The sequence below is a fragment of the Festucalex cinctus genome, chromosome 15 (genome assembly GCF_051991245.1).
Source record: "Festucalex cinctus isolate MCC-2025b chromosome 15, RoL_Fcin_1.0, whole genome shotgun sequence".
Lineage (NCBI taxonomy): Eukaryota > Metazoa > Chordata > Actinopteri > Syngnathiformes > Syngnathidae > Festucalex > Festucalex cinctus.
In genome coordinates, this window is record NC_135425.1 from 16401001 (window position 1) to 16421457 (window position 20457).

Here is a 20457-nt window from a genome sequence, read left to right on the forward strand (position 1 = left end):
AATGAAAAAAGTGTATAAACTGTGTGGTGAGGGGTTTTAGAGCCTTAAAACATTTCTAATAAATGTCAAACGTAGAGCTAACGACTTTGCAGATTTCATTTATTGCGGGTACTGCTGACGTCCGCATCACACTGGAAAAGTGTGCAGAAACCGTGAAACGAGTCTCGACTGATTTTGGCCAGGAAATTGCGCTCTTTCGGCCGTTCAATATTAAAAGATGTCCAGTGTTTTTGCATTTTTGCTTGCGCTGTTTTCGCTGCCTTTTTATTGCTGTCAAAGAAGACGGCAAGGATATGACGTAATCAGATAGCCACACGTGGACCGTTGTTTACATTTATTGAACTAATATACGAGATCTTCAACTGAAGGCACTCTTGGCCAACACAGACCAGTTGTGACAAATGTAGAGTGGGGCTGATGTTGGGTCACAAACTCCACCGCGGCTCATTTTCCTTAAAAAGGAGGACAAACCAGCTTCCTGCTTAGGGTTGAGCAGGATGCATCGGGGCACGTCACTGAAAATTAGGATTGTCCTGCCTATAGCAGGACACCTGGCCACCCTATCTGGGGTCATTTTTCTCTCGGCATTTTGCCAGGGGCTATTTTGTCAGAAGCAGTTTCATCTGATGCAGTTTTGTCAGAGGCCGAGTTGCCTGATGGTCGATGGTGTAATTCAATAGACTTGACAGGAAAACCTATTTGCCTAAAGTCCGATGGTGCAATTCCATCAAACATGACAACCTTTTTCCTGACAATGTTAAAATTGATGTCTGCTACCTGACACCGTTGTTCCATAAACTTGATAAATGCATTCTTGAGACCTGTTGCTTTTTCATTTCACATCCGATGGCTGACTGACAACTGAGAATGTTCTAAAACGTTCGCCACAGTTAGATCTAAAACCTTTGAACTCTGACAATGAACATAAGAACCAAACTGAGTGTTTGTCATTATCTACTAAACGGAAATGTAAAAAGTGGCAGTCAAGCGTTCCTACTACTACCCTAATGTACTGTACAGGCTACGTAGCTTCAGTGATGCTAAGGATAGCTACAGGTGCCTTGAATAAGAAATGTTGGCAACCAGCCACAATTGACAGTTGCTGCCGGTGAAAGAGTTTTCTGTCAGAGTGTCAAAATCAGCCTAAGGGCAGCCATTCTCCTGGCCGCTGAGGGAAGCAACCAAACGTTGCTGGCACCGGCGTTAATGCTTTGAAGACCATCTGGAGGAGGCTTACGAAGGGAGGAAGACCAAGCGGAAAGAACCGCTCGCCGACTGCTGCAAAGATTGAAGGCCATATATGAAGGCGCTTTTTACAGGCATTTACAGAGAACTGTTTCAAGGTTTGAGTAGTGGGCTGTGAAGGAGTGTTTGATACAGATGAGCATGAATAATATAAATAGATATAGTTATTTTTACAAAACAAGAATATATAGAATTGTCAAAAATACAATACAAAATAAAAAAAAAACACTAGGACCTCGACAGAAAGAATCCAGGGAACTAAATGCAAGCTAATTGACGAGACAACGAGGAACACCTGGACAACACATACTGTAACCCCGGGTTTTCACTGGATGCGGTTGCGGTGCGGTTGCGGTGCGGTGCGTCTTGACTGCGTGCTCCGGACGGGTCAATTTTTTTGTCAATCCACACCGGCTCCGCACAGCTGCGGTCCGGCAGCTCCGTCGCCGCCCACTTCCCAACGTGTCTCGCGGGACCGCGCGCGCGCGATCATGTGGCATTTCACAACGACAAACATACAGAAAGTCTGCTCAACAGAGAAGCAGAAAGATATGAGATTCCATGCAGCATCCTTTTTTTGGTTGTCCTTGTAAAGTATATTAATAACGAGAGTCGGGTCAGTCCGGGTCCACTCTTTATTTCTGTCTTCCGCGTCCGGCTGCCGCTCAGTACGGCAAGCGAGACGGGCACAACAAGCAATCGCGAACATCAAACTCACAATACATTACAGTCCTTATAAAAAGGATGTGCCGTGTCATATATTATTTTGTGGTTTTCCACCTCCAATATAAACCTCTCCTCGTCCATGTTCGCTGGTGTCTAAACCGTGAATGAGCACATGGCCCGGCGACGCCCACGTCACGTTTTGCTGAAAAACTTGCGAAATAGGAGCTGGCGAGTATTTTATTCTGAAAGGTAACCGGAAATTTATTTTGAAACTGCCTCGGTCTTCCTGTCCCGCTCGATGTGTTTTGTGCTAGCTTGCCATTTGCCGGAGGCCTACCGCTGCGGCGTCCGGCAAAAATAGAAAATAGGCTATCCTTGCGGAAGGCTTGCGGCACGCCGCAGGCCTTCCGCAGTCGACACGCAACGCACCCGCAAGCGGTGTAAACTGCACCATTCGAATGAATGGAATCTAATTGCTTGCGTCGCCGGACCGCACCGCAACCGCACTGCAACCGCACCGCAACCGCAACCGGTGAAAACCCGGGGTAAGTTTCTGACAGAGCTGATTGGGAGAAACAAGGGACCGGGCTGACGAGAACAGGTGGAAACATAAACATAACGAGACACGAAAAAAAAAGGCACCTGACAAGACAAAATTCAATCTAATCAAAACAATACAGATCATGACATATTGAGTGTTACTTCAATTGCAAAGAACACAAAGAAATAGCGGAAGAGGTCGAGCGATAATTCGAAAAGCATGAGGAATACTGAAGGCCACACAAAACGAGTCAAGGCCTGATCAACCCTGGCTGGGTTACTTAGGTGAGGGTGTGTTTTGTTGTCGGAAGTGACTGACTCATCACTCACAATGAAGTCATGGACAAACAGTAGAAGAGGCGTTGCATTGCCGTATCATATATCATTTTGCCACAATGATCGAGTAGGAAAAGGTAAAAAAAGAGTGCAATGATTACTATCCAGGAGATAATGTATTGTACTTATTTATTTTTGTTTACAGCTTTAAAAAGCAGTATAAACCTTACTTAACTCTTAGTTGGATGTTTAACGACAGTTTACACATGGAACAAAAAAGGATGTCAAAAACAGTGTCACTCTTATCTATTCACTGCCTTATTCTTTGTTTTCCCCGTTAATCCTTTAAAACTTCCGGTTTCCCCCCGTCTGTCTATGGTGGAGCGGTCACCCATTTTAATCCTATCGCCACCCATTTTAATCTCACTGCAGAGCAGGTATACCCCTCTTTTATCCCGACCTCAATAGGTGTCTGACCTTTTTTTCTGGTTCAGTATTCTATTGTAAGTCCACATGTAGACATTGTTTGTCTAATCTTGTGATCTTTTTCTCACATACCAAATTTTACTCTGTTTCTCCGTTGTCGACCCTCTTCCTGTACCCTGTACATGGTCTATACTGGGACCTCTGTGGCAGAACACAACCTATTTTTTGGACTTAGCTTATTAGACAATTTAAATAAAATATTTTAACAGTTATACACAAAATATAGCTGTAATTTGACCAAGTCAAGTCAACTTTTTTATTTTTTATTTTTTAACACTTTTACAAGTGTTAAAAATGTAAACACTGCAAAAAAAAAAAAAAAAAAAGGAAACACTTGACCCTGTCATGACTGGTGGAGCGAGTGGTTGAGGGGAGATGGACCCAAAGGCGGAGAAACCAGGCTGGGAGACAAACAGGAATGAGATTAACTTTAACGGAAACCAAGTAGAAGACCAGATGGGACGTGAGCGGACTGGTTGCTATGACTTGACTGAAAGTGAACAGACTTGGCTTGGACGTGAGGGAGAACTTGACCAGACGTGGAGAAACTTGACCAGACGTGGAGAAACTTAACCAGACGTGGAGAAACTTAACCAGACGTGGAGAAACTTAACCAGACGTGGAGAAACTTGACCAGACGTGGAGAAACTTAACCAGACGTGGAGAAACTTAACCAGACGTGGAGAAACTTGACCAGACGTGGAGAAACTTAACCAGACATGGAGAACTTGACCAGACGTGGAGAAACTTAACCAGACGTGGAGAAACTTAACCAGACATGGAGAACTAGACTTTTGCGACGTGGTGAAACTTGACTTTGGCGACAAGGGTAAACCGACTAAAACACACAACTTGGCACAGACGAAAACAACTGACCGACTCTTAAACACCAACTTTAGCATGGACCCCTGACATAGACAATGATCCCACACAGATGAGACACAACCAACAGCCTAAAAACACCAAACACTAACAAGAAACACCAGGGGAACACAATAGGGAGAGGTCCCTGATTGGTCAACACACATTGGGAAGGGGAATGACACACAGGTGGACCTACTCAGACATAACGAGACAGGGGAAACACACAACACACTCACCAAAATAAAACAAAACCTAACCCAAACAAAACTGAAACACAACTGACCCTAACTTCTGTAAAAAGGGACAATGGATATGTTTACATGCAGTCAATAATGTTTTTGATTTGGGTTTTGAAAAGCCATGTAAACACTCACAAATACAAATATGTTCTTATTCCTCTTAATCAGAATGTTTTTTTTTTTTGATGGATAAGACCCCTGGGTTACCCCATTTCTAATAATATTTGGTCATATGAACGCAATCGGGGTACCTTCTTTGAACGGAACTTTGGTTTGTGTTCTGCACATGCTCATTCACGGAATCTGGGGCCGTGTTCGGAAATATGGTCCGAAGACGCACTGGTTCACTCCGACTGTTCGGAAACTAAGTTGCTCAAACTTGCCGTATGTAAATTCAGAGTGGACCAAAAACGAAGTGTCGGTGCACACACTAGGCTCCGATTGGGGACATGGTGTACCAGTGCATCGGACAGTAGGAGACGGAAACGGTACGAGCAAGATGGGAAGGTTGTGACCTGACGGGGGATCTAAACGATCAAGTTGGTGAGTTGTGTTTTTTTGGAAGTTTGTTGTTTAGCGGGGCGAGATCTGGGACTTTTCTTAAGGTGGTGGTTGTTAGGCTGGCTAACGACGTTAAACAAAATGGTAAACAATATGGCTTACCAAGGCGACGCAGCACACACTTTTGGAGTGAGGAGGAAACCAACTACTGGGTGTGGTGAGTGACATGAAAGTTTCAGAAAATTTTAAGGCGGAAATGACGTATACTTCAATAATGACGTGTGTCGTGGTTTCGATCGGTATATGTACCGTATTTTCCGCACTATAAGGCGCACCTAAAAGCCTTCAATTTTTTCAAAAGATGACCATGCGCCTTATAATCCAGTTCGCCTTATATATGGATCAATATTGAGCCGCAACAGGTCTCGCTGTCAAGACGCTATCGGTGACCCTGCACGATCGGTGATGCGCATGCACAGAAGATCCCGCCGTCTTGGTTCGCTAGCTAATACTAATACTTTACCTCAGAGAAAATAATAAAACAGCTGTTTATTCATTTTGGGAGTGAATGGAGTTGTCAGAAAGCTGGTTTGTAATCTATTAATAAAGTTTGACTGACCTATCTGACTGTTTTGTTGACATTCCCTTTAGCGCAGCACCATCTAATGGATGCATAACGTAACCTCAGCCTCTACTGTAGTGCCTTATATATGAAAAAAGTTTTAAAATACGTCATTCATTGAAGGTGCGCCTTATAAAATGAGGTGTGCCTTATAGTGTGGAAAATACGGTATATGGGAATAACTCTGTCCGCTCACACATGTAAACTGGTAATCCCGAATGTTTCAGAAACCGGAATTATGGCCGAATGCGAATATTACTTGTATGTAAACATAGTCCGTGAGCAGCCAGTAAAACTAAAACCAGCACCAATTTAGAGGTTCCACTGTTTCCTATAACAGTTTGCTTGTCTTGGCTCCGACTGCTGAGTTCCCCGTCATCCATCTCTGTGTGAGTCCTTTTGCTTTATAGCGACTGTGTTGACCTTTCCACCTGCCATCCTAATTCTTCCATGGCTCATTTCCCTCTCCAGTGTCAGGGCTCATGACCAGATGAAACTTGAAGGCGCATATGAGAATAAACTTCAAGGTCAGAGCGCTTATGCGATGCACATCTGCGCATTTGATCGCAGCATGGGTCAGCAGAGAAGAACCACACACAGATCTTATATGATCAAAGACAGGTCGCTGAGTTGTTGGCTGGTTCAGTCATGTACAGTATTTGAGTTGCAGGCCTCATATCAAGTGACGTCTCCAACACCTGCACGTGATTTGTACACTACCTAAGAAACTGTGAAAATCAATTTGAGGTCATTTTCTTCATATTTGCAGATTAGGTATAAATGAATAGCCTACACAATTATTTGGACAACTCAGCTTTGCATGGAATCCCTGAAACAGTTGAGCCACAAGTAAACACGCACTTTTAATTGCTTAATCCGTCTCACTGGTTTGCTTTGCACCCGTAACTTTAAAATGACTTTCTACTTTCTAAATGCTTTCGTCACTGACCACTATCATATCAAACAAACACGTTCAGATTTTCCGCTGTTTTATTCCAGAGTGATATTTTGAGAAAATCACTTGAGACTGATGCAGACTAATCAGGAGTAATTAGGTTTTCATCGTGCATTCAATTTCACATTTAAACATTTTGTTTTGCATGTGTTTGCAGAAAAAGTTCACTCAGAGAGACAAAATAGAAAAGGATATATGCTTCCGATTGATCAGTTGACTACAAGGTGCAGCCACTGTTAGACACCAACAAACTGAGGAGGAGAGTTGTTTTTGGAAGATGATTCAGCAGATTTTTTTTTTTAATTCATTTTGACATAATTTGAAGGTAAGGACGGTACACTATCAAGTCCAAGTTGTTTATTCACAAGTTACGATTTAAGTTTATAGTTAGAGTAGGCTACTTAGTCTTATAAGTCAGACAAAACTTTATTTTTAACCACCATCATCTGTGCTTTGTAGGTAATTGTTTCTGCAAACATCAGCAAAACACAACATGAGTCACTTGTTACACCAGCTCATGTGTATCTGTTGTATCTAAGGGAAAAGAAAATGCTTATTTTGACACGGGCCTGTGGTCTCAGCTCTTGCTGATGATAGCGGTATGCTAATGAGATGTATTATTTGCACTTTAGCACATTGTGCAACACATTTTTAAAAAAAATAATTCTTATATATATATATATATATATATATATATATTAGTGTTGTTCCGATACCGATACTGGTATCGGCAGAGGTGCCGATACTGCATTAAAACAGTGGTATCGGTATCGGTGACTACTCACAAGTAACATGCCGATACCATTAATTCCAACGCTAATATAGGATTTTGGATGCAGCATCTTGCGTCTTGCTGGTGCACGACATTCACTGGTATGTGACATGTTCACTGCATGCCGATCTATGATATCCTATTGGCCCTTGAATGCTCTGAACCAATGGCAGGACAGCTTTTTCATGTTGAGGAAAAAAAAAAACTTAAGTATCGGTATGGTATCGGTATCGGCCGATACTGCAAAGCTGGGTATCGGTATCGGTATCGGGAGCCAAAAAACGGTATCGGAACAAGATATGTATATATATATATATATATATATATATATATATATATATATATATATATATATATATATATATATATATATATATATATATCCAATTTGAGGAGAGTATGGCCATTTGATTGTCGTCATAGCAACCAAGTCACAAAGCAAAGGATTAGTCGGCAATGGCCTAACCTTCGGCTCATTCTTCCTCTGCTGAGTGGAAGATATTTGACAAATGAAAATTCGTGACCTGAACACGTTTAAGTCAGGCCCCACTTGAGCTCAGCCCATCATGATTATGATAATGCATAACAATATTGGTTTCTTGATGAATATTTTGTGTATCAATGTGCTATTAGTTGAGCACCTCATGTCATTTTGGGATTAGTTTACCATTAGACACACAATCTGTGAAGGTGGTAAATGTACGGCCACAATCCTATAAATAGCTAATATTAGTGGTCTGCACACCTGCAGTGTCAGCTGGTCCAATGACATTGTGGAGTTTCGTATTTCAATGAGCCACTCGAGTCAGCACATACTTCATTTCTCAGGATTTTTCTATTTTTTGTTTTGCACAGGCAGAGGATTACCGGCTCGGCAGGATCGCTCCCCTGTCGAGATAGCTGGCCTGAAATGATCACATACACGGTTTCCTTTTTGGAATCCCCATTCCTACATTTCTCTATCACCAGCAGGCTGTGTCAGCCCTTCTCCAAAAATATTCAGCCATTTTTCTTTGTGACTTATAACTGTTTTTATGTGTATATACACAGTTCATCGTCTTTCCCTGCATATTCCCAACGCTTTGTGTGGCAAAATCCGAAACTGCTATTTTCCGTGGCTTTTGTCTTACTAGTTTTATACAGTAAACAATCCCACTCATCGACCAGGTATACCGACAAGTTATTTATACAAATCCATTCATGTCAAGTACCCACTCATCATTCGTTGATTTATTAACTACCCACACATCAATTCAAATTACCCAGAAGTTTGATATCATGCTGTCATTTATTGGACTACACACATATTCATCCATCCATCCATAGTGAACATCCATCCATCCATCCATCCATCCATCCATCCATCCAGAGTGAACATCCATCCATCCATCCATCCATCCATCCATCCATCCATCCATCCATTCATTCATGAAACTACCTACAAACTACTCAGGTATTTTTGAATAATGAATCTACACATCACTCATTTATTCATTGAATAATCTGCAAACGCTTTACATTCTTTGAGCTAGCCATTATCTGTCAAACTCCTCATGAATCATCCATTCATGCATCCATTAATTGAGCCAACCACCTTGCCACCCATTTAACTACCGACAAATCTCTCCTCGCAAAGCACCAACACAGCAATCATCGATTAATTGTATTACCCCATCAAAATCCAGCCAAACTACCCTGCAATCAATAATCATGCAGTCATTCAGGACACCTTGCAAATTTATCCAGCCACCAATGGAACATCCATCCCCTCATTCGGTAAACCAAGCACAGGCTTTATCCATTCATTTACCCAATTGACTGTCATGACATCATTAAGCTATCCACACATCCAATCATTCATTCATCCCGCTGTCTAGCCATCCATCCTCCCAAAACTGTTATGAATACAAAAATCCTAATTAACCCAAATCATACATTCATCCAACTATCAATGTATCATTGTCTATCCCACTACTAATGCACTTATACATCCACTCACACTTCTATCCATCACACCAAGGGATGAAGTTGTGAATATAATTAATATCCAGAAAACCAACAAGCAACAAAAATGTCACTTGCTGAATGAGGGCAAATAAGTATTGATGACTTTCCATGTTTTACCGCCCAGTGAGCCTTTATTTTACAAACAAGAACATTCACATTCAAACTTGTCACCTCAGTCATTCATTTCCTGGCAAAGAGTACGCCAATACACCATTCTGCAATTAGTGCCATTGGTGTCTAATCCTGGAAACAAAATAGGAATCAGAAATTGTCATAAATGTTTTAAATAAAAAAGGGTACATTCAATTTTTATTTTTATATTTCTAACAAAACCATAAAATTCTATTCAATTCTCTTCATTCAATTCTGCTCTCATTTGCTCAGTTTACCGAACGATCAAGAGCATTCAATGTAATATCAAGTGGCTTTTACTTTAGTTTTCTAAATATACAAGCATCTGAGTGAGGCAGCTTTTCCAATGTGCACTCAGTCGACATTTCCTAAATTGTTTGGAAAAATGGTGTGCTAAAAACGTCGCTTGCCATTACGATTATCGAGATCAGGGCGAATAAAACTACCCTCGAAGTACTGCAATAGAGCGACATAAAAGGGTTGCTTATATGTAACAGAACAAGTCTTGCTTTAATAGCCTGGCTTTACACACATCTTGTTGACATATTTGTGTTTCTTTTCAATATGTATTTTAAATTGATCAATGAGAAGTCATTTAACCATGAATAAATAAGCACAAATGAAGTCTTCACGATCTTTATATCAGTGTTTTTGTATTTCCTGTCTGTTCTACTTCGTCAGTGACATGACTGACATGTGCCAATAATTTTGATGTTTTATTAACAAAACAGCAAAACTTGTCGCTCTCTACACATAGAAAATGTGTGTTTCGACCGAGAGTTCAATGAACAGAGAAAAAGTTAATTAATTCATCGTCCTCACATTCAGTCTGTTCAATACCCAGTTGGGTATTGTAAAGCATTCTCATTGCACCTTTAATTGTCCAGATTTTCCAATTTGCGCAAGAAACAAAATAAAAGTTTACGAGTGTTGTGGTGGGATCATTGAACTGCTCATTGGGCCACTATGGCGGTAATCATCTTCTCCTCAGTTGCTATATTCTATAATTAACCTGCTAAAGGAAGCTACAGACAGCCACTAGAAAACGATGGATGATGCACCCGTTGTGTTTTGGACTATTTAAGGGAGGCCACATAACAACATGGCAAAATGATGGGGAGAATAAAAGTGAGACAGACAGACAACTGCTTGTGTTCAGTCTACCTCCGCAGGGGACACTGTTGGGGGGGACAAATGCAATTACAGTACAGTATGGAACAGGTGTACCGTGTACTAATATATATATATATATATATATATATATATATATATATATATATATATATATATATATATATATATATATATATAAAGCAGATGCTGCAATGGGAATCTGCAGTGACAACATGAAGGTTTAATGAATATATCTGAATAACTAAGCCGTATCTCACTTACGTTCTCAAGATATAAAAATGTGATAAGACGGAAAACTGAAACATCATCAAATTGAGTTGCAACAGAAGTGTCCCCTCTGCACTATAGTAGAAATAATAGTGGAAATAACACTCTATAATTCCATTTTGTTTTTCCATGCCTGGGGATGGACTATCTTTGCCCCAATCATGCAGTTTTATTACTGTGAAAAGCAAATAGTGTCATCATTGCTGTCCAAGTCAAAGTATGCATCCACATTTGTGAGTTGTTTTTTTCTGTTCTTTAACCTCAACTTGAAGAACAGTCATTTTTGTTGGACATGCTACTCTTAAAAGCTATATTTGACCCCACTCAGCTTTAATGCTAGTACCATTATTTGCATCACTGACATTCATGAATAATAATCAAAAAGCTTTTTCTTGTAACCCCAAAAACATGTCCATTTTCTATTAATGTATCACAGGGCATTACAATTCTGTTAAAATTTCAGCCAGACTACAACCGTGAAACTCTACAGATAAAAGAAAGCAGCATTAGTGAACCAGCTCTATTCACTGCAATTTGATTAAACCCACCATGTGTAATGTGTACCAAGAGTGAAGATCTCATTATCATTTAAAATAATATACCGTATTTTCCGCATTATAAGGCGCACCTTCAATGAATGACATATTTTAAAACTTTTTCCACATATAAGGCTCTACAGTAGAGGCTGGGGTTACGTTATGCATCCATTAGATGGTGCTGCGCTAAAGGGAATGTCAACAAGACAGTCAGATAGGTCAATCCAACTAAATTAATCGATTACAAACCGGCTTTCTGACAACTCCATTCACTCTCAAAATAAATAAACATCGGTTTTATTATTTTCACTGAGGTAAAGTATTAGTATTAGCTAGCGATCCAAGATGGCGGGATCTTCTGCGTATGCACCGATCGTGCAGGGTCACCGATAGCGTCTTGACAGCGAGACCTGATGCGGCTCAATATTGATCCATATATAAGGGGCACCTGATTATAAGGCTCATGGTCAGCTTTAAAAAAAAATTAAAAAAAATGAAGGCTTTTAGGTGCGCCTTATAGTGCGGAAATACGGTAATCTAATATTCGGAATACTATCTAATAGGGGTCTTACAAAAAACATTCTGAACTGGAAAATCGTTTTTTAGGGGTTAAACAATGTGAGTGCATCTAGTAATAACTCATTTTTCCACTTTGAAATATATTGAGTTACATATCAAATCGTCCTTTATTGTACGGGCATATATAAGGAAATGGTAAATTTGCACGTTCATTATAATGCATCATATAAAATGACACCAAAAAAAATAATATTAAATATATATAAAAATATATGTAGTACCATCATACTACTACAATGTTTGTGAAGTTTGACAAGAAAAATAATGACATGCTGAGTCAGTAACTGCCTCGTCAAACACAGCCAGCCTCCAACCTTGGTCATGGCCCCTCAGAGCCTGATGTTGATGTACAATACAAGTTAGAGTCAAACACTTCCAAAAAAGCCTTTCACATCAATAAGAGATGCTTTCTGGCCAGATGGTGAATTGTGAATGTGCAACCTTGATAAAGATTTCGAAGTTTTGAAAGCATCAGTCATGGCCATGCTTAACAGTTACAAAGACTGTCCATAAACGTTGGTGAAATAAAAGATAAGCACATACGCAAAAGGTACATGAGCATCCATAAACAATGCTTGGGAAAGCACCTCTATTACATAAGTTGAAAGTGTCATCATTTGACAAGAGCATTAACATTACGTACAGGAAATATCTGGTCTAGGACGGAAATGTGTGCATATCTGTGCTGGATGGGATAGACAGGTAGATGACATGTAATTATTCAGGTAAGAAGCCGTGATGTCCTTATTGATCTGTGAGGCTGTGCAGACTGTTTCTATTTATTCTGTCTGTGTTATGAGTCACATAAGCACTCAAGTCCACTATTATAGACCTGAAAACAAACTACACTACAGTATATGGACATCGAGTAATTGGTTGTTTGGGCACACTTCTTCAATCAAATGATAATGGAGGCGTTTGTATAATCCCCTTGTTTCTCTGAATATTGGTTTGTTTTGGACAATTGCATATTTCCAACATTGCGGTAATATTTTGCATAAGGCCTTTTTGCATTCCAGCGCGGCTGCGTGCCAGTGCACAAAACAAGTTCCATCAATGAATGCTTGATTGAGTTTGCTGCGGAAGAACTGGGGAACCCCAAGCAACACCTTTAGGATGAACTGGATTATAAATTTTATCCATCATCAGTGACATCTGCCCTCACACATTTTCTCCTGGATGGTCAGTTCAAAATTCTTCAGTTTTCAATTATTATATGTGGACAAACCCTGTAGATCTTTTATTTATTTTTATTTTTTTAATTTACAAACCCAGTCACCACCCAACCTGTTAAGACGTGATCAGAACGTAATTCCACCAGGGCTCTCATTAGGCTTGTAAATGACTTGATTAGGCTAACAGGTTTCCACAACCCACACATACACAGATCTGTGATAACACTGACTGGCTGCAGGTTTCCTCCAGGGCAACGAGGAACATGTCATCATTATCAGAACCAAAATGATGGCAGAAGATGGTCTGCATGCACACACGACTCACATGGGATCACATCACACAGAGGAGCGAGAACAGGCTCTATCATGAGCGGTCAGACAAATGATGGTGATAATATCTGATCTGGGCATGTTTTAATTTATATATTTAATCATTTGACATTTGTTCCTTCAAGGGTTGAAGTCATGTATGTCAATTACAGTATGTGTAGTGTTTCGATACAGGCGACCCTCAATTAATGATGAAGTTTGGCGGTGATGTAACCTGAATTTGTCAGAAGGGTACTCAATCGCCTACACAATTTTTCCCAAACCTTTATCAAGCACTTTATACAAAGGATATTGTGTCATTAAACTCAGCTTCTGATATTTACACAATACACATTACAAACAAATTGCTGCAGCAGAAGAAAAACATTTCTTTCAATTTCACTTTAGATTGTGCACAAGGTGCATTCAATGAAACACGTAATATAAAAAACAAGACAACAAACACTGTCAATGAGTTAAACCTAACAAAACCCCAAGATTCCTCCAGATTTTTAGTGAATAACAGAGATTAGGACACATTGCCTTCATGGCAAATTGTGACCTTGGAGGCAAACTAGTACAGACACATTTGCCTCACTCATAACTTTCAGAAAGAACTTTTTGCTCACATTGCCGTGTCTGAATGTAGCATAAATCGAAGGGCTCTAAATAGCACCATTATTTAATAACGACTCGAGTGTAATGTCTGTGTAACTTCAAGCGCCTCACACGGGGCACCAAATAATTCCGCTCTGTGTGGTCCAATTTATGATACACCGTTTATGCTAAAATAAATTGTTTGAAAGTTCAATCACTGTGAACAAGTTAATCCACTCACCAGATACATGTACCAACTTCTTCGCTCCTGCTCGCATTATTATTATCCATCCATCCATTTTCTTGACCGCTTATTCCTCACAAGGGTCGCGGGGGCTGCTGGCGCCTATCTCAGCTGGCTCTGGGCAGTAGGCGGGGGACACCCTGGACTGGTCGCCAACCAATCGCAGGGCACACAGAGACGAACAACCATCCACACTCACACGCACACCTAGGGACAATTCGGAGCGCCCAATTAACCTGCCATGCATGTCTTTGGAATGTGGGAGGAGACCGGAGTACCCGGAGAAGACCCACGCGGGCACGGGGAGAACATGCAAACTCCACCCAGGAAGGTCCGAGCCCGGACTCGAACCGGAGACCTCAGAACTGGGAAGCGGACGTGCTAACCACTCGACTACCGTGCCGCCCCATTATTATTATTATTATTATTATTATTATTAAGATCCTGGCCAAAGGAATCTGTTTGTGTAGTATACCTTTTGATCCAACAGACCTCAATGATATTGCCCCAAATTGTTTTTATTTCACAATTTAGTGGAATACATTTTTGGGAGGCTTTGTGTCCTGTCTGAGCCTATGTTTTTTTTTTTTTTTTTTTTTTTTTTTTTTAAGTACATTTTCAACTCCAGCTGGCTGTCACAGACGTGACGGCACCAAAAGTTAACTTCATCCGACACGAACGAAAATTGCTAAATATTTGCTTCAAATATTTACCTATAACTGCCACACAGACTGCATTGACTATATATGGAAACGCTCCGCTGGGAACGCTCCAACTGCATTCGGTCGTGGTAATATACAGTGGTGGCATCCGTTGCTGTTATTGCTCGGAAGTTTGCAAATTTGTGGGTTAACTTTAACCTCCTCACATACAGGACAACCATCTGGGTAAAAGCAGTGAAAAGCCATCTTACATGGCAAGTGTGTATATGTGTATAAGATTAGGTATTTAATGCAGGTGTTTTTTCAGGTGTTGCCTGTCTTTATGTGATTGCATGGTCGCTCAAGTGCTTTTATTCTGTGCGTGTTTGTTTGTTTGTGTGTCATATGAGAACTCCCAAGTGGCCGGTCTGCTGTCTGTCACGATGATGCAGCGTGACAGCACATCTTCCTAGGACGAGCCCAGCCAAGAACCTTCTCTCTTATTCACTTAATGCTTCTTTCTTTCTTCTCTCTTCTTGCTTTTTCCTTCCCTTTTTGTACTCCCATTCCCATTCTTCTCGTCTGTCATTTAGATGCCGCTTTTTTCACTTTACCTTGCTTTGTCCGTTCAAAGGTATTCAACCTCATGCATAATGAGAGAGGAAACACAGGAGGAGAAAAGCCATTTGTTTGCTTCCTGTGTCTTTGTCACACAATGTCAACAAAGGACAGTTCTGGTGAAAGACGCCGATATGTGACATAGGCTAAATGCTGAAATCTACCACCAGGGACACAGTGATATGACATGAATTATGGAGGTAAAAAGCGAAAGTTACAGCACAAGAATGAGTTAAATCATATATTTAAGATGTATCTGAAGCAGCAGTGGTTGTAGAGTAGCTGTTCTGCAACTGGAAAATATTGGTTTAATCCCAAGTTGTAAAGCTTTTGTTGTTGTGTTTAAATCCTCACAATTGGTTGGCTGCCCTCTGGCACCCTGATCGCGTGAAGATGAACAGTTGAGACAGCGCACAACTGACAACAGATAAAATGTTTGACCATTTATTTATACGGTAACTGCATTTTAGAGCTGGAATATTCAAACAAATGAAGAATTTGTCAATAAATGATAGTTTTTGAAAACTGTCTTCTGTGCAAATGGTGGATGTGTGCTAAGTGCACTTCCTAGTTTACAGACCATTTTGTGATTTTTGATTATGGGGTTGGGGTTGATGGTTCCACGGAGACAACTGTAAAAAAATTAGTGCTGTCAAAGTTAAAGCGTTAACTAATTAATTAATCACAAAAAATATCGCATTGATCATTGTATTATCACAGATTAATCACACTATTAATTTTGACCGCAGATGATCCTTTTTAGCCGATGGTTACATTAAAGGTAGCTGTTGGAGTTTGAGCAATAAACATAACTACATGCATTAAAGTAAAGCATTTAATAAATGTTTACAGATGCAGTAGGTAATTTTTTCCCATTTTAAATTATGCAAATAATTAATTGATTAGAGAAATTACTCTAACAAATGTGTTAAAATGTGCAGTGTGACATTTCTTTGTTTATCCATCTATATAAGCTAATCCATTAAAGTTGCTTCAGCCAAATACGTTGCTTCTTAAATGTTATTAAATGTTTTAAATAGTGGAAACATTTAGCAAGTTAGTAGGCTGGGGAAGGACTCTTCCATTTGGTTTGTGAGCAAAGTACCTGCTTAATTTAAACAACAGAAAAAGATGGGGGGGGCGGGGTTAATCACAGGGTCGGTTTTTGTAATATTTAAATTTATGGGTTCTTGTGTGGCACGTGGAACACCTTGATAAGATTTTGTGGGAATCGTCTGTATAATTTAACCAGTAACTCCAGCTTTCATGCCAAGGCATGGCATGATTTACTTTGTAAATGCAATGTTTGTTTTAAATCCTGTTGAATTACGTACTGTAGCTTTTTTTTCAAATTTTTGTATGTTAAACCTCAAGTCCCTGAAGAAACTTGGTTGTGATCACAATTATATGGAGGAGAAATTAATGTCATATAGTGTCAGACACATTGTTTTATTTCTCTCCGGTTATTTTTGTTGAATATTGTTTGAGTACGTGTGCGCTGAAATGATAGGCCGTTTTCCTTTATAACTAAATTTATCCCTCGAAGGCGTTTACACACCCACGAATCACAGAATTTAGTTATTAACTGCCATCGCATTCCCAGGAGGTGCCATAAGTCCGTCATGTGACACAACAGAGGACTTCAATATGTGGAGGCCGACATAGCAAGAGCACATTTGATGAGCTTGCAGGGTTTTGCCCCACTAATGGCTTTTCTCTTGCTGGGTTGCTGGGATTAGTATAAATGGGTTCATATCAATCAGATTAGCATTTGGATGTTCAAATATAGCCCTATAAGCAGAGGGAATGTCGACACAAAGATACACTCATGCATCTTAAACGCAGAACTGGGCTAAACCTTTTACATGTTCTATTCTTCTAATTACAAAGTATATTGATCGTATCTCAGAAATATGGCGTTTTCAGTGTAAGGTTGACCAGACTTCTCTGTCCTCCAGTTCTACAGGTGATAACCTCGCATTTCCAGCTGAGCAGTGACAGGTAGTTTCTCCAGCATGTTTGCATCCTCACAGATGCACATGCCTGTCACACATCTATAGGGAATCGTCCAAGAGGAATCTGACCAAGATGCCCCCACTCGTTAGTTTCTCGTGGAGGAGAAATAGCCCTCCCAGATGGCCAAGATTGTCATCGTCATACCTCAAAAATATGTTCTACTCTATGATTTTTACAGTCGGATAAGACAAAAGCAAGCAAAACTGTACTACATGAAATGGTACAGTAAGTTAGCATTAGCTTTAATCAGCTAGCATAACCACATTGTTGGTCCTGCCTCTGTTTCTCCTCTGTCTCTTGCCCATGACGATAGTGGCTGTAAGTGTGTTGATGCGGGTGATAATCAAGATTTTTTTTACAGGGTCTTCCTCACAGCATCAGTCAGAGGCAGACACAATGAGATAATTTCTCTAAAATTTCGTGCTGTCGCAATCTGTCTTGACTCCAGATGTACATCCATTTTTGATGAAAACAGGCCAGTTAGACGCACGATTGTACATCTTTCGTATGAGACAACTAAGAATTTTACAGTGTTGTTGCGCAGTGTTGCGCAAGGGTTAGCCCAGGCCAAAGACAAGCTGCATTTACACCACTTGAATCGAGAACTTTTTCTTTCCAGTTACCAATCTGAGTAAAAATGTAAAACAGTACCCTATTTTCCGCACTATAAGGCGCACCTCATTATAAGGCGCACCTTCAAAGAATGACATATTTTAAAACGTTTTCCGTATATAAGGCGCTACAGTAGAAGCTGGGGTTACTTTATGCATCCATTAGATGGTGCTGCGCTAAAGGGAATGTCAACAAAACAGTCAGATAGGTCAGTCAAACTTTATTAATAGATTACAAACCAGCTTTCTGACAACTCCATTCACTCCCAAAATGAATAAACAGCTGTTTTATTATTTTCTCTGAGGTAAAGTATTAGTATTAGCTAGCGATCCAAGATGGCGCGATCTTCTGCGCATGTGCGTCACAGACCGTGCAGGGTCACCGATAGCGTCTTGACAGCGAGACCTGTTGCGGCTCAATAATGATCCATATTGGATTATAAGGCGCATGGTCAGCTTTTGAAAAAATTGAAGGCTTTTCGGTGCGCCTTATAGTGCGGAAAATACGGTAATTTGGGAGCTTTACTTTTTGCCCTGTTCGACAACCACATCTCTACAGACATTGTACCAATACCACTCAATGACTCAAATGAGTGATTGACTCAGAGAATCCCCAGACCAAAACATTAAAAGAGCTTACCAACAACATGCATATAAATTCAATGCAAGAACTGAGTACCGGTAAACAACTTTATTTAAATGCACAAAACATTAGAAGACAAGGGACAGCTGGGGAATACACAATTCATCACCTATGAGAAAGATATTAAACATTGTCTGCATTTAAATGCAAAAATAGACATCTTTTCAGGTTACGGTACATGGTTGCAGTAAATCGTTATCCTCTGTTGATTTACAAAGTCTATTTGTTATGTCTATGTATTGAATGGTTAGTAGCGCAGCATCAGCACTGTGTTGCTCCATGGAGACACTTCCCAAATTTACACTCACGATAGCATATCTTTATTGATTCATTTTCTGACCTAAACAGTCAGGGACGTGGTAATTAATATTCTTCCAAACATCCGAAAGGTCGCAAAAGTAGCAAGGCTGCTTTCATTGCTATTCCTGCTATTCGGTCCATGCGGCAAATATGCTGTCAACATCCTAAATAGTTCATTGCGGTATGGCAAGCCAGAGACTACCACATATTGTGTCACCAGAGCGCCGGGACCAACACTAGAGTACAGCTTGCTTTTCAAGGGCACTTCAAGACGGCCTCTGGGGTGCCGGCACAGGCAAGCTCCCTGGATCATGACACCACAGGTTAAAGATCTTGACAGGTGAAGGGAAGAGAATTGAACTTTCAGACTCAAAACAATTCTTTGAGACAGGGGAGCCACTGCCGCGTTATTTGCTTTGGAAAACCGAACGGAATCTGCAATTGGAATAGCAAAGTCCAAAGTTGTGAGTGCACTTTGCTGTTATGTGGGATTTGGGGAAACACTTTGGTTAGCGAAATGTTCCAACCGCAGCTACAGTTAATAAAGACTAATGACCTGACAGGCTTTAAAATAAAATGTTGCGTACAATTTTATTGTGTTCTATTATTTATAATAGTCATATCATTGTGAGTGCAAGGATATTAAAACAGTCACGAGATAGAGGAACTAGTAATGTTTCTTTGTAGTGATATTACAATACATGCTATATTTTATCATGAAATTTTAGGTGAATACTTTGCATATTTTTCAACTATTTGGCACATTAATCTTATCCTCCTGACTACTAGCAATTCAAATTTGTCCTCTGTAGTGGACCTTTTTAAACCTGAATATCTCCCACCCAGTGCATACGATTAAATTAACTCATGTTGTGCTCTATAGAAGACATTCAGAGATTTCAAATGTGTAGGGGTGGGGCTTTGCTACCTTTGATTGCATCATAAAAGAAAATGGCTTCCCTCAGTGCAAGCACTCTGTAGGGAAGAGGAAAAGTACGGTCAGTGTATAACACTTTTTATTGAACAAATTTAGGCTGTAAATGTTGTTAGCATGGTTCTATAAGACACTTGAGAACACATTAAAGTATTGTTCAAATTAGTTCAACTGTATTTGAGCCTAGCATTTAATAAAAATAATAAAAATGTCCTCTGTAGTGGACACTTCATAGCTTACAAATAAAAACTTATTTAAAAAAAAATAAAAAATAAAATTGCAGTATTCCAGTTACTTAAAAAAGATTGGGGAATATCAAAATAAACATGATTGGACAATATTTTTTTTTCTTGTAGTCAGGAGAATATGAAATACAGTTCTGTTACACTGTATATACTGATATTTTGTCTTATATGATTCATCACTCATCTTGTCATGTACAAAATGATTATATTGAATCACATGACTCACTTACATGGGGATTATACAAATATAAAGCACCATTTTAAAAATTAAGTTCAATATTAAAAACTACTCAGGAAGGAATA